Below are 16600 nucleotides of genomic sequence, written 5' to 3'. Positions count from 1 at the left end.
ATGGGGCATCAGCTTTTTAAACATGTTAGGAGTAGCCAGGATACAGGTCTCAGGGAAACTCATGGCAATTTTGGATGGATACTAATCACTTAATTTAGAGAACGGCTCACCATCCTGGAAGACCTCTAAAAAAAATCTTGCTTGTGATCTCATGCTTAATCCTCTGCAAAAGCTGACAATGTTTCCCCGCATGATCTAGCATAGCTGCAAAACAGAATCACTGATTATATTTAAAGCAACTTCAGCAGATCTACAAAAACTTAGACCAGCAGCATATATTTTCTTGCCTTCTCTGCCAGATGGTAAGGCGGTCTCAGGTGCAGAAGAGTGATAAATTCTCACAGTTGACACAATAAACAGTCCATGCTTTGGTTCCTGTCAGAGATACGCAGTCTTGATCTGAAGGCTTATATTTTTAACTATCCTTGGGATTGCCATCTTGATGGTTGTCAGAAAGAGAAACTTCTCCTATGTCAGTTCCTACCAAGCCTGGGTTTAGAGCAATGTGGGACCCTAATGATGGAAACAGTAGTTTGTCCGCCCATCTACTAAGCACATTGTGGAATGGTATGTCATCCGCAAAGGAGGTGTGCAACACAGAAGCAGGGGATGAAGTTGAAGTATATGTAGTAGAGGTGTGAGTAAAAGGAGAATATAGCATTGGGAACCTGGTACACATTTTTATTGTCTCTTTGGCGATGTCTCAAAAAGATGAGGTGGTGGGACAAGTGATGTGGTAGATGCTGACGTGTCTTCAGGTACAGACATGGAAGTAATCCTCTGCACCATTACTAGTCTTGATGGGATTTCCAGTGGCAGCAGAGGTTCTTCGAAAGGGTCAGAAATTGGAATGTTGATTCTCTGTACTTTTGATGCCAATGGCGATACTGGCAGTGAAGGAGGGAATTGTCTATCAGAAGATCCAGATAAAGGAGTGACTGCAGTATATCTCGGCCTCAATTTGGCTGTGCATATGTCAATGTTGATCTGGAATGTCTTAAAGGTGATCTTTTCACCACTGATCTCACTGACATTCTGTCCTCTGTAGATTATTGTGTCACAACCAAAGGTTTCAATGTCCATCTCTACACTGCCTGACCTATATCTCTTCGATAGTGTATCTCTTGTTGATCTATCCCCTGAGAGCAAGGACATTGGTGCTGAAGACTGTCTCAAGCTTAACCGATGCTCCTCTGACCTGTGGGAATGTTTGAAATGGTGACATTGATGTGTATCACGTTATCCTTAGATCTCGCTTCCCTGGGGTACATCCTATGAGAATGCAAGGACACATTAGAAAGTCACACTCTGTCCTGCTTGTATTTTTATTTCCCCTGCAGGACCCTCAGTTTTAAAAAACTGTCCTGTAAGGTGGACCCCTTTTTTTCTTTTTACTTTAGCCCTCTTCTGGTTATTTTCTTGCGTAATTCACAACTGGATACCATGTGGGTAGAGAGTAAACAAACTAAACACACAGAGTATGGGTCTAAGGAAGCCTTTTTCTTCCCACAGGAACAGAACGTCAGAAAAGCCAAAGGCACCATGAGTGAATAATTCTTACAGAAGTAGGGAAAAAAAGGACTACTTTTAATAGTAAGACATATAAAGGTAGAATGAAGTAATGAGGTAGAAAATGTGAAGACTCAAACCTAAGAAACACAGAGTAAGAGCACTCCTAAAGTGTTCCGGTGATCCAGTCAGCATGAGCTGGAAAAACAAACTGAGGGTGTAAGGCAAACTGTGAGTACAGAGCATACTAGGAGATTAAAGTTGCTGCTCCTGAAAGGGGCAGGGTATCTATTTTGAAAATATGGCCTAGCAGGCACACTTTTCTTTATTTTTCTCACAAGTATAAAGTCGGAGAGGCAGCTGGATTATGGAGTGTTAATGCATTGTAATGTACCCGTTCTATGCAGGGGTAGATTCTTCAACTTTCTTCTAAATTGGAGCAGACCTGATGGATAAGGGAATGTTATTCAAGAACCTAGGAAAAAGGCTTACTGACTTGTTTTTCTTTTTTATACTTCTTAGACTGCAGTGGATTTTGTCCTGGTTGTGGGTGTGCTGAAAAGCACCAGAGACAGTGAATTGTCAGCAATATAAGTGAGGGTGCTCATTGTGATGTCTCTTTAAGTTAAAAATGTAAAGCCCTTTATACAGAAGGTGTAAGGAAATACCTCTTTGTCATGGTTACCCCTGACGTTTTGCCTTTGCTGATGCCAAGTTTTGAATGAAAGTGTGCTGGGACCCTGCTAACCAGGCCCCAGCACCAGTGTTCTTTCCCTAAACTGTACCTTTGCTTCCACAATTGGCACAGCCCTGGCACTCAGAATAGTCCCATGTAAGTGGCACCCCCGGTACCAAGGCCCCTGATGCCAGGGAAGGTCTCTAAGGGCTGCAGCATGTCTTATGCCGCCCTGGGGACCCCTCACTCAGCACATGCACACTGCCTCACAGCTTGTGTGTGCTGGTGGGGAGAAAATGACTAAATCGACATGGCACTCTCCTCAGAGTGCCATGCCAACCTCACACTGCCTGTGGCATAGGTAAGTCACCCCTCTACCAGGCCTCACAGCCCTAAGGCAGGGTGCACTATACCACAGGTGAGGGCATATGTGCATGAGCACTATGCCCCTACAGTGTCTAAGCCAAATCTTAGACATAGTAAGTGCAGGGTAGCCATGAGAGTATATGGTTTGGGAGTTTGTTAAACATGAACTCCACAGGTCCATAATGGCTACACTGAAAACGGGGAAGTTTGGTATCAAACTTCTCAGCACAATAAATGCACACTGATGACAGTGTGGAATTTATTGTAACATGCACCCAGAGGGCATCTTAGAGATGCCCCTTGAATACCAATCCGACTTCTAGTCTGGGGCTGACCAGTTTCTGCCAGCTTGCCACAACCAGACAAGTTGCTGGCCACATGGGGAGAGTGCCTTTGTCACTCTGTGGCCAGGAACAAAGCCTGTACTGTGTGTTGAGGTGCTTCACACCTCCCCCTGCAGGAACTGTAACACCTGGCGGTGAGCCTCAAAGGCTCACCCCTTTTGTTACAGCGCCACAGGGCATCCCAGCTAGTGGAGATGCCCGTCCCTCTGGCCACTGCCCCCACTTTTGGGCGGCAAGGCTGGAGGAGATAATTAGAAAAACAAGGAGTCACCCTCCAGTCAGGACAGCCCCTAAGGTGCCCTGAGTTGAGGTGACCCCTGCCTTTACAAATCCTCCATCTTAGTTTTAAAGGATTCCCCCAATAGGATTAGGGATGTGCCCCCCTCACCACAGGGAGGAGGCACTAAGATGGTGTAGCCACCCTCCAGGACAGTAGCTATTGGCTACTGTCCTCCCAGACCTAAACACACCCCTAAATTTAGTATATAGGGGCACCCCTGAACCCAGGAAATCAGATTCCCGCAACCTGAACTAAAAAGAAGGACTGCTGACCTACAAGCCTGCAGAGACGACAGACGACGACAACTGCTTTGGCCCCAGCCCTACCGGCCTGTCTCCTGACTCGAAAACCTGCAACCAGCGACGCATCCAACAGGGACCAGCGACCTCTGAAGCCTCAGAGGACTGCCCTTAATCCCAGGACCAAGAAACCCCCGTGAGCAGAGGCTCTGCTCAACAACCAGCAACAAACTTGTAACTTTTCTACAACTTCAAAGACCTCCCTCTTCCCGCCGGAAGCGTGAGACTTCACACTCTACACCCGACGCCACCGCCTCAAGATCCAGAGAACCAACACCACAGGGAGGACTCCCCAGCGACTGTGACCCCGTGGGTAGCCCGAGACGACCCCCTTGGATCCCCACAGCAACGCCAGCAGAGAGAATCCAGAGGCTCCCCCTGACCGCGACTGCCTGTAACAAGGGAACCGACACCTGGACCAAGCACTGCACCCGCAGCCCCCAGGACCAGAAAGAACCGAACTTCAGTGCAGGAGTGACCCCCAGGCGACCCTCTGCCTTGCCCAGGCAGTGGCTGGCCCGAGAAGCCATCCTGTGCCTTGCCTGCACCGCTAGAGTGACCCCTGGGTCCATCCATTGAAACCAATACAAAACCCGACGCATGCTTTGCACACTGCACCCGGCCGCCCCTGTGTCGCTGAGGGTGCGTTTTGTGTGCCCACTTGTCCCCCCCCCCTGCTCTACAAAATCCCCCTGGTCTGCCCCCCGGGGACGCTGGTACTTACCTGCTGGCAGACTGGAACCGGAGCACCCCTGTTCTCCGTAGGCGCCTATGTGTTTTGGGCAGCCCTTTGACCTCTGCACCTGACCGGCCCGAGCTGCTGGTGTGGTAACTTTGGGGTTGCCTTGAATTCCCAAAGGTGGGCTGCCTATGCCCAGGAACTGAGACTTGTAAGTGTCTTACTTACCTCACAATCTAACCAATACTTATCTCCCCCAGGAACTGTTGATTTTTGCAGTGTCCCTACTTTTAAAATAGCTTATTGCCATTTTAACAAAAACTGTATATGTTATTGCTCTAATTCAAAGTTCCTAACTTACCTGTGTGGAGTACATTGCATTTTATGTATTTACTTCAAATCTTGAACTTGTGGTTCTAAAAATAAATTAAGAAAATATATTTTTCTATATAAAAACTACTGGCCTAGAGTTAAGTTTTTCAGTGTGTTCCTCATTTATTGCCTGTGTGTGTACAACAAATGCTTAACAGTACCCTCTGATAAGCCTGCTGCTCAACCACACTACCACAAAGTAGAGCATTAGAATTATCTAATTTTGCCACTATCTTACCTCTAAGGGGAACCCCTGGACTCTGTGCACACTATCTCTCACTTTGAGATAGTATATACAGAGCCAACTTCCTGCACATGCCTACTGGTGAGAGCCAAAATGGGAGAAAACAGAGGAAGACGCGGGTATGCGTCAGAGCTATTAGAAGGGGAAGTGACCTTCACCAGTATGCACCCTTAAAAGATGTAAAAAGCTACATGCACTCACCTTCTAATATCCACCAATGCAGCAATAGCTAGGGTGCACCTTATTTAAAAGTGAACATAAGCACAGAATTGAAAATTATTGGTGACATTGGAGGCCCACAACTTGCTATCATGGTTTTACCATAGGTCAATGTTATCCCAATCAAAAGTGCTTCAGGCTACCAAGTATTGGACATCTTCTAATCTTGGTTTGTTTCACAAAGCCTCTGTCGCTGGCTAAGAGAAATAATTCCCTACTGCAATGCAGTGTGTCAGGAGAAAGCAAGGAGTCTCACAAGAGCACTGGAGCCGGAACTGCTTATCAGGCGTCTGAAGCACTGGGGGGAGGAGTTGCTCTCATGGAGACGTTTTTTTCAAATTAATGAAGACCGAGGCACAAATATACACAGTGCCTGCTTGTAGGAAAATGGCCCTTGTTGCAGTTACACCCTCCCACACACTTTTTGCCTGATATTGATGCTGACCTGACAGTGTGTGCTGGGACCCTGCTAACCAGGCCCCAGCACCAGTGTTTTTTCACAAAAAATGTACAATTGTTTCCACAATTGGCACACTGCTGGCACACAGATAAGTCCCTTGTAAAAGGTGCCAGTGGTACCACAGGCCCTGTGACCAGGGAAGGTCCCTAAGGGCTACAGCATGTGTTGGCCTCCCTAAGGGACCCCTCACCTAACACATGCACATTGCAGATTGTGCGTGTTGGTGGGGAGAAAAAGGCAAAGTCAACATGGCATACCCCTCAGGATGCCATGCGCACAAAACATTGCCTGTGGCATAGGTAAGTCACCCCTCTAGCAGGCCTCAAAACCCTAAGGCACGGTGCATTATACCACAGGTGAGGGCATAGCTGCATCAGCAATATGCCCCTACAGTGTCTAAGTCCATTCATAGACATTGTAAGTGCAGTGTGGCCATATTAAGTACATGGTCTGGGAGTTTGTCAAAACAAACTCCACAGTTCAATAATGGGTATACTGAATACTGGGAAGTTTGGTATCAAACTTCTCAGAATAATAAACCCACACTGATGCCAGTGTTGGATTTATAAAAAAACACACACAGAGGGACATCTTAGAGATGCCCCCTGTATTTTACCCGATCCTTCAGTGCAGGACTGACTGGTCCTTGCCAGCCTGCCACTGAGAGACGAGTTTCTGACCCCATGGGGTGAGAGCCGTTGTGCTCTCTGGGGCCAGAAACAAAGCCTGTACTTGATGGAGGTGCTTCACATCTCCCCCTGCAGAAACTGTAACACATAGTGGTGAGCCTCAAGCTTCGTGTTACAATGCCCCAGGGCACTCCAGCTAGTGGAGATGCCCAGCCCCTGGACAAAGCCCCACTTTTGGCAGCAAGTCCAGAGGTATAATTAGGAAAAACAAGGAGTCACCACCACCTTAGGCAGGGCCACCTCTAAGGTGTCCAGAGCTGAAGTGACCCCCTCCTTGCAGAATCCTCCATCTTGGTTTGCAGAAACAGGGCCAAAAGGGATAGGAATGTACCCCCCTCCCCAAAGGGAGTCCTCCTGGGCCATCCTCGGGGAGTGTCCCCGAGGATGGCCCAGGAGGGTGTAGCCATCCTCGGGGACAGTAGCCATTGGCTACTGCCCTCTAACCCTAAAAACTCTCCTAAATCTGGTAATTAAGGGCTCCCTGAACCCAGAGAATCAGATTCCTGATGACCTCACAAGAAGGACTGTTTAGTGGAAACCCCAGCAGAGAGGGAAAGGAGACAACAACTGACCTGGCCCCAGTCCTACCAGCCTGTTGCCTGCTTCCAAGAACCTGCAGAAGAAAATCGGCGTGTTCTGCAGGTCCAGCAACCTCTGAAAAAACCTCCAGAGGACTGCCTGCATCACAGAGGATCAAGAACTCCTGTTGACAGCGGCCCCGTCCAAAGAAGAACAAAATAAGAAACCTCTTCTTAAGGACTCTCACCTCACTCCAGAAGCGTGAGTCCTAGCCACTATACACCCGACGCCCACGGCCCGAGTCCAAGTGGCCCAACCAACCAGAGAGGACCCCCAGGCGACGGTGACCAAGAGCCCACCGTGGGTTGACCTCTCCACCCCTCCACGACGCCGCCTGCTGAGGGAATCCCGAGGACCCCCCTGACAGCGACAGCCCTGGACGAAGATAAACGACGCCTAAGGACCCACTGCACCCGCAGCCCCCAGGCCTTGGAGAAATCGACACCCGGGGAAGCAATGATCAAGAGGCAGCCCTCTTCCATGTCTGACTGGTAGTGTGCCCGAGACATCCCCCTGGACCTCACCTGCAGCACCTGAGTGACACCTGGGGTCCCCCCATAGAGTTTCATTTGAAACCCGATGCCCTGTTTGCACCCTGCACCCAGCCGTCCCAGTGTCGCTGAGGGTGTGGGATTGGTGCCTAATTGGGGCCCCTCCAGTGCTCCTCTAATCTCTCCTGGTCTGCCCTCCAAGACGCGGGCACTTACCAGCGCAGCAGACCGAATTCCGAGTACCCCTGTCGCCAAAGGAGCCCACTTTAAAGTTGCTCAACTTTGACCTCTGCACTCGGCCGGCCCTGGCCAGCCCGTGTTGCTGGTGGTGGGTGTTAAGGGTTGACTTGAACCCCCAACGGAGGGCTACCTATAACCCAGAGACTAGAACTGTAAGTTGTGTACTTACCTCTAAAACTGTACTTTATTTCCTTCCCCCAGGAACTGTTCTGAAAATGCACTGTGTCCACTTTTAAAATAGATATTCTGTTTCCTAAAAACTGTTTACTTGACTAAAGTGAAACAAAGTTACCCTGATATCTGTGCTAAGTACTTACCTGCAACAGTATTTACCTCTGAACTGAGTCTTGTGGTCCGAGTAACAAAAAGATCCTATTGGTCAGGAGTTAAGTCATTGAGTGTGTGTTTCTTCTATTGCTTGTGTGTGTGAAAAATGCTTGACACTACCCTCTGATAAGCCTAACTGCTCGACCATACTACCACAAATAAAGCATTAGTATTATCTATTATTGCCTCTGGGGAACCCGTGGACTCTGTGCACACTATATCTCATTTTGATATAGTATATACAGAGCCAGCTTCCTACATCGCCGTACTCAAAACAAGTAAGCCAGCTGGACTCATGAAGGGAATGTGTTGCAGGTGCACCCTTACCACTCCTGCAGAGGACTAGTTGGAACTTTTTTATGATGTGCTGCAATTCAATGAATAATCAGCAGTGCAATGTCAGCAAAGGTGAGCCTTGAAGACCAGTTGCCTTGCAGTCACCGTGCCTTCTGTTTTTTCCAATATACGAGCAAGATGTTCACTTGGCCTCAAGGGAGTTGTAGTTTCCTGACGGTGTTTCCACCTTTGCCACACATCACCCTAACCTTTTGCAGCGTTGAATATTCCTGAATTTATTGCGCACTCTACGGATTCACTGGGCCTTTTTTTCCACCAGATCCCTAACCTCTTCAGTGCACAAGCCTATCAGGTACATTCCCAATTCTGTATAATGGCTGCAGTGCTGGCAGCATTCATTATCTTATCCCCTTGTGTGCTTTTCCTGCGTGTGACATGGAGTTGGGCAGGGGCACTACAGATCCAGGAAACTCTGGAAGGCTCAACCACGGAGCTAGGCCTCAAACAACGATGAATGGACGGGGCGAAGTCGAACACATCTTCAACTTCTTGTTCTTCTTCTTTTTGTGGGACTTACCTGAACGCCCAGATGACTTCCTGGGACCTTCCATTTAACCAGAATCAAGATTGTTGCGGCGACGCATGGTAAACAGCTTGAGGAATTTCTCCCTCAAGGCCTTAGGTTGCATGGCGTAACAATCAGCGCACGTCTTGGTCTCTTTGTCACGCTCAAGACACCAGAGGCAGATCAGGTGTAGATCTGCCACCAAAATTTGCCAGTGACAGGTACCTCTGGGCTCAAACCCACCTGTCCTGGTGGACATTCCTGCCACACCAGGAGAGAATGTATCAAAAAATCTTTAAGAAAAGTTTAAAAACTATCAGTCAAAAAAGTGACTGGGGATATCTCTTCTCTGGATCTGCGCTAACTGGCGTGGAAAGAAAATGACTGACAGCACGCTGGGGTGGCCCCTATAGAGCCACCATGCAAATCACTTCCGAAGAGGATGATGCCAACACCATGTGGAGCGGAACAAGTCTACCTACCGGCACGCAGGGGTCCTTCTCACACCAAAAAAAAAATCCAGATCCAGTATATCACCTGGGAATAATTCTAAGATAAGGAATCTGTGGTTAGAAGTTTCTATCAGATCAGTCTTTTTACAATTGATTTCATTGCATGCAGAGCAGTTCATCACCATGTGCCCTGGGAACAGGCAGTGGTTACATCCCTGATGTACCTTAGAAAGTGGATATTTAGTATTATTGGAAGGGTGTTTTCTGTAGAACGCCTCCCAACAGCCATTCTCAATACAATCTGAATTCCATCGCAGAGGGTCAAAGTGGAACCTATGCAATCACTGAATCAGTGGAGAGTTCTTTGATTGCTGGGGCTGGAACTTCAATAACTTACACCAAAGGTCCCACAGAAGTTGTTGACAGTCCCCGAGTTGGAACTCGAACCTCCAAACCCCATGGTAGAAAAAACAGAAGCTGAAGTGGAGTCTTTCTATTGGAATATTGTGGGTTAAAAGAGGAGTTGCAAGGCATCTAGTGAGTGAGAACTTCTTTAAACAATACAAATGCCCGACCCCAACCCCTGATGGCAGGAGTATGCAAATTATGTCTATCTACAGGAACACATGCAACAAACATTTGTTATTCCATGAAAGCCTAACATGAGGGGTCAGCAAACAAGTTTGGGAAAGATCAGCCTGGGTATTCCAATGAGAGGTAATCAATATAAATGCAACCTATTTGAAAGTTTCAAACTGAGCCTTCACCTAACAGGGTATTTACAACTGTAGTAAACTATGGGTTTGGGAGGAGGGGCTGAATCTGAGTAGGGGTGCTCCCTGCCACCTCTCTAGATGCTTCAACTGATGCAGTTTCAGACAGAAGCAGAGGGGTTGTACATTGACATATATTGATTGCCAGTAGCTTGCAAGACCTTGACACAGCCCCCCTGTCAAAGAGGAAGCACCGAGAAGTTGTGCCTCCAAATTTCAGCTCCATTTAAAGGTGCTGCTATTAGCACAAAAGACTCCAAGATAGCAGAAAACACTCCAATGTTCAGGAAATCATTATAGTCCTAAAGAACATACATTTAACTGGTCATTATTTAGGTACTTATGGATGAAATGGATAACATGATATTTGTTGAAAAGCATACCCAAATAAACTTGACAACGATATACAATCTATTACTATTTAACCTAAATCTCTTTGGGGATGCGAACCCCATGTGGAGATTAATACTGTACTTTTACCCTCATATGGGGATACATTGTTCTTTAGGCAATAATCCTCAAAGTCTTTTTCTGTGACTGAGATAAAAGAACTGTGGCATCAGTTTACGAAAATAAGTGCCCGAGCTACCCTTACTTCTATCAGGCCATTAAACGCTGCTTCCAAATCATTAAGAATCTTAACTAAGGTTGCACGTAACAGCCATTTTTGCCCGATACTCTTTGAGTCTAACAAGTTACTAACCAGTTGGATTGGTATGAGAGGGAGTACATATGAAGAAAAGGTCACAACCTTGTTAAATGATCTGCACATCCACTGCTCATAAGTTCTAACACACAAGTCAGACAGGAAATTAACAAAAAAGAGTCATGCCATGTACCAGTTGTGTACAACCGTGAAAGGGTGAATCAAAACAGTTTGGCTGCAGTTAGAGCAGGGACGGATAAAGAAGAGGACAACTGTCCTTGTGGAGTCCACAGTCTCTGCAATCTCGAGCTGTTAAAGAGCAGTGTTTGCTGTTGTAAGGTTTGTCGTTAGTTAGATATCAAGAGTACCCTCTGAAATTTCAGTACTGTGGATGGAACTGATGGGCCGGAGACAAAAAATGAGAGTGGACCCATAGCACAGATGTATTTAAAATTGTCCAGAGCTGAATCCACCAAATGGCATATCTGTAATGGACACCGGTGCATCACCAGAAAATCCCGTACTACGCCTGACCATGACATTAATCTCCATGCCTGCCCTCAAAACATATTTTGTTGCATCCTGTCAAACTTGTACTGTCTGACTGAAAGCATTCCTGAGTTTGTCAGGGGTGGCTGGCAAAAACATCGATGGTCATATTCCATAGAGCATACGTGTAACCTCACTGAAGGCAAATGCCATTTAGCTACCTCAGGGTGAATTCTAGAAGTAGAAAAGACCCTCCTCCTAAGTGCATCAATGCATTTCAACTCTCAATCTGCCAGCAGAGACTTGCTGGTAAAACTTAAACTACCAACCTCTTGGTAATGGTGTGAGGCTAAAAGGCCAGCTCTGCAGGGGTTGGCCTAGGACACCTCTCTATTTTGGACTTAATAGGGGATATTTTCTAACAAGCATTGGCAAATCTAATAGGCCTTGCAAATACAAGAACTACTGGATTTGGCAATGTGTTTTTGCCATGTTGTACACCGGTGTGGCTGCTGTTCAGCATGGCTAAGAGTTAGTGGCATGGAGTGTCAGAGGGGAGTGGGATAGCAGTATTGTAGAGTGGATTTGTTGGAGTAGAGTGAAGTAGGGGGAGCTGAGTGTCAGAGTTGAGGAGAGTTCAGTGGCAGAGTGCTGTGGTGTAGAGTGTGGTGGAGTGAATTGAGGTAGTCTGCTGAACTGGATTGGAGTAAGTGGGTGTGATGCTATTGTGTTTGACCAATGGCTTTGTGTTTCACCACTGCGCATATTAGTTGCTCAATGTTCACCAGTAGCACATGATATGTTTTATTCAGTTTAGCCGCCTATTGGCTTTAACATGGAGTTAGCCATTACATTCTGTATTCAGTTTAGCCGCCTTTTGGCTTTGACATGGCATTAGCCACTACATTTTGTATTCAGTTCAGCTGCCTATTGGCTTTGACATGGCATTAGCCATTACATTTTGTATTCAGCTCAGCTGCCTATTGGCTTTGACATGACATTAGACATTACATTTGATATTTAGGTTAGCTGCCTATTGGCTTTAACGTGGAGTTGGACATTGCAGTTGAGACATTGCAGAGATGTCTGTGTTTTTTCCAAGCTGTGTTTTTCCACAAGATGAACCAAGCTGTTTTCTTCACACCAGACCTTAGCTGATAAGAGCACGTAGATTTTGTGTTTACCTCGCAATCCAGTCTGAGAGCGGAATGGCTCAGGAGAACTGGCCATTCTCCAAGGTCGTTCAGATCTCACACTGAGTTTGCTTTTAAGGATGACTCTGGGCTACAGTGAGTTAGATTTGAATCTGCTTGACTTCAGGCTGGAGCTAGACGTCAGTTGGCAGTCTCCCGTTTGGGTAGATAATCTCTTTCTCGCAGTTGACCGGAGTCATCAACTTGCAGACCCAAGGAAGATGAAGCTGAGTTAGGCCCTACCGCCTTGCCCATACGGTGATGAATTTGACTTTTATGCTTTGCTATTATATTATGCTATAATCATATATATTTGCTGTGTACATTGCAACTGAGAAGTACTGTGATATATTTTGCTTTCATTGCTGCGACTACTCTTTTAAACGTGTGCTTGAAATCTACTAATTTCGTCTCTCAAGAACTTGTGGGTGTGGGAGAATTAATAACAATAAAGGTCTTCTTTGAACTCAGAAGTGCATTCCAGAGAGGTTCTGTAAGCTCCGATAGGAGATATGTAGGAAAGCAGAACAGTGGGGTGAATTGGATTACGGCAGAGTGAGGTGGACTGGAGTAGGTGGTCAGGAGTAGGGTAGAATGGGGCACGTCAGACTGGATTGCCGTGGGCTGGACTGCTAATGAGTGGATTGGACTGGAGTTAGATGGCTTGAATTGGAGTGAGGTGGTTGGATTGAGTGGGGTGGATTGGACTGGGTTGGGATGGATTTGTGGGGTAGATTAGAGTGGGGTGGTCTGGAGTGTGGAAAATTAGACTGGATTTGGTGGACTGAATTGGAGTGATAGGACTGGGGTGGATTGGAATGGGTTGGAGTGGGGTTGATTAGACTGAACTGGAGTGGGGTAGGGAGGATTGGATTAACTGGACTGCAGTGGGGCAGACTGGATTACAGCGGGGTGGATTTGACTAGAGTGGGTGGATTAGAGTGGGGTGAACGGAAAAGGGGTGGGTGGTTTGGACTGCTGTACAGTGGGGTGGAATGGAGTAGAGTGGAGTAGATTGGAATGGAGTGAGGTAGATGGGAGTGGAGTGAGGTAGATGGGAGTGGAGTGAGGTGGATAGGAGCGGGACTGATTGGAGTGGGTGGACTGAATGGGGTGGATTGGATTTGGGTGGGTTTGATTGGGGTGGACTGGATTGGGGTGGGCTGGACTGGGGTGGATTAGGGTGGGGTAGGATGGAGAGGGGTGGATTGCATTGGAGAGGGGTGGATTGCATTTGGATGGGGTGGATTGGATGGGAGTGGGATGGGTGTATTGGAGTGGGGAATGGAGTGCAGTGGTTTGGAGTGGCATGGGGTAAATTGGGGTTGAGTGGATTGAACTGGAGTGGGGTGGATTGAATTGGAGTGAGGTGGAATGGATTGAGTGGACTAGATTGGGTTGGGGTGGTGTGGAGTGTGGTGGATGGGAGTGGGATGGATTTTTGGAGTGGGGTTGGATTGGCGAGGGTGGACTGACGTGGAGTGAGGTGGATTAACGTGGTTTGGAGTGGGGTGGATTAAGGTGGACTGAATTAGACTGGAGTGGGATGGATTGGGGTGGGTGAATTAGAGGGGGTAGACTGGGTTGCTGTGGGTTGGACTTGAGTGAGATGGATTGAACTGGAATGGGGTGGAAAGGTTTGAGTGGGTGGTTTGGGTTGAACTTGATTGGAGAGGGTTGGATTGGTGTGGAGTAGACTGCAGTGGGGTGGATTTGACTGAAGTGGGGTGATTTGACTGGAGTGGGGTGATTTGACTGGAGTGGAGTGGATGGGATTGAGTAGGGTGGATGGGATTCGAGTGGGGTAGATTGGATTGGGCTATGTTAGAGTGGGGTGGATTGGAGAGGGGTGGATTGGAGTGGATTTGAGTGGGTCAGAATGGAGTGGAGCAGATTGGAGTTGGGCAGATTGTTTTGGAATGGAGTGGGGCAGACTGGAGTGGGACAGATTGGAGTGAGGTGGGGCAAATTGTTTTGGACTGGAGTGGGAAAGATTGTTTTGGATTGGAGGGGGGCAGACTGAAATAGGAGAGATTGTATTGGATTGGAATGAGGCAGATTGGAGTGTTGCTGACTGTTTTGGTTTGGAGTGTGGCCGATTTGAGTGGGGAATTTTTGGGGGATTGCAGTGGGGACATTTCTTTTGGATTGCAGTGGGGAACATTTTTTTTAAATGCAGTAGGTCAGATTTTTTTGGACTGGCGCTGGGCATTTATTTTATTTTTTTAAATTGGAGTGGGGAAGATTATTTTGGATAGGAGTAGGCAGATAGATTATTTTAGATAGGAGTGGGGGAGATTCCTTTGGATTGTAGTGGGGCAGACTGGAGGGGGGCAGATTCATTTGGATTGAGTGGGTTGCAATGGAGTGGGGTGGATTTGATTGGAGTGAGGTGGACTGAATTGGATTGGGGTAGATTAGAGTGAGGGGGATTGTGGTGGGGCAGATTCGAGTGGGGCAGATTCAGTGTGTAATTTGAGCCGGTGGGGGGCAATTAATGCCACGAAAAGACACATATGGGAAAGACATAGCAAAGAAAGATAGAAAAGCGTCACAAAAGGAGAAAGCAGAACACTGCAAGAGTGAGCTGAAGGGGCAGGGAGTGTCTGTAAATGGATTAAAGAGAGCCGAGGTCTCTTGAGGATTACGCTGCCTCCGTATTCTCTGCTCACATATTTAAATGCAGCAGCCCTGTGTTTCGGAGGAGAGCTTTGGGCACAAACACATTTTTATTTACAAATTCAACACTGGTCAGATTGTTCTGGATTCAAGTAGTTCAGATTAGAGTGGGGCAGATTGTTTTGGATTGGAGTGGGGCGGATTGGAGAGGGATGGAATGGAGTGGTGCAGATGGGTGTGGAGCAGATTGGATGTGGGGCAGAGTGAAGTGGGATTGAGCGGACTGGGGCAGGGCGGACTAATGTGGGGTGGATTGGAGTGGGGCAAATTGGAATGGGGCAGAGTGGAGAGGGAAGAATTGTTTAGACTGGAGTGGGACAGACTGTTTTGGATTGATTTGCGGCAGAATAGAGTGGGGTAGATTCTTTCAGACTGGAGTGGGCCAGATTGTTTCAGAACAGAGCAAAACAGATTGTTTAGAATGGGACAGATTATTTTGGATTTAGGTAGGCAGATTGTTTTGTAATGGAGTGGTGCAAATTGCTTTGGATGGGAGTGGTGCAGATTGCTTTGGATGGGAATGGGGAAGACTGTTTAGGATTAGAATGGGGAAGACTGTTTTGGATTAGAATGGGGCATACTGGAGAAGGGTATATTGTTTTAGACTGGAGAGATGCAGATGGTTTTAGATCAGAATTGGGCAGATTCATTTATATTAGAGTGGGGCAGATTGTTTTGGATTGGCGTCGGGCAGGTTGGAGTGGGGCAGATTGTTTTGGATTGGAGTGGGGCAGACTGTTTTGGTTTGGAGTAGGGCAGATTGTCCGATTGCAGTTTGAAGATTCGTGTGGGGCAGACTGTTCTGGATTAGAGTGTGGCAGATTGTTTTGGATTGAAGCGCACCAGATTGTTTTGGGTTGGAGTGGGAAACATTGTACTGGGGCAGATTATTTTGGATTGGTGTGGGGAAGACTTGAGTGGGGAAGATTGTTTTGGATTGGAGAGGGGCAGACTGGAGTGGTGATGATTATTTTGGATTAGTGTAGGGAAGTTGTAATGGGGCAGATTTGGGTTGGTTGGGAGGATTGGATTGTGGTGGATTGGGGTGAGTGGTTTGGATTGGAGTGGGGTGGATTTGATTGGTCTGGGGGTGAACTTGATTTGTGTAGATTGGATTGAGTGGGGTGGACTGGTGTGGGTGAGGTGGTGTGGATTGGAGTGGGGCGGATTGGGGTGTACTGCATGATTATGTGGTAAAGCATTATTTCGGAAATTACACATAAGAAAGAAAAAATGTCACTTTACAAAAGATAATCATCATCTTTTGAGAACAGTACCCACGAGCAAAAACAAAACATGTCGGCAAAGTGAGAAAAGAAGGCTTGGCAAAATAAAAGGAGTTAACTATAGAAAATAAAAACTTTGCAGTTTTGTTTGTCCTACTGGGCACATTTTTGTCAGTCACACACCTTCTGTTTGCAGGACTTTAGAAGTTAAAAAGAAGTACCTCAATCACATCAGCAGCAGTTGATGTGCGCTGGTTAAGTTGAATCAATCAGTGCTTTGTCCCTGCTCCACAGACAGGAACAAAAATGATGCTAGGCCTGCAGTGGCCAAATATGAGGCTGTAAGGACAAGTGCCATGCAAGCTAACAAACGGACAGCAATGGGCAGATCTCCAAGCCCACTATAAGGTTACAATAGTCTCAAAGAGACAGTGCATGTGCCATCTAGCCGAGACCTAAAACAAAACGTGCATGTGATGCATAAGTGAGACAATTTCAGCTGTGAA

General features: G+C 47.0%; 1 protein-coding gene across 18 annotated transcripts in view; it reads right to left on the bottom strand.

Annotated features, from left to right (window-relative positions):
- Window positions 1-16600, bottom strand: part of MTMR3 (myotubularin related protein 3) — a 1044680-nt gene that overhangs the window by 115780 nt on the left and 912300 nt on the right. The gene's annotated exons all lie outside the window — the stretch shown is intronic.

The sequence above is a fragment of the Pleurodeles waltl genome, chromosome 11, assembly GCF_031143425.1.
Source record: "Pleurodeles waltl isolate 20211129_DDA chromosome 11, aPleWal1.hap1.20221129, whole genome shotgun sequence".
Taxonomy (NCBI): Eukaryota; Metazoa; Chordata; class Amphibia; order Caudata; family Salamandridae; genus Pleurodeles; species Pleurodeles waltl.
Note: the sequence above shows the minus strand (reverse complement) of the source record. Positions and strands in the feature narration are given on the sequence as shown.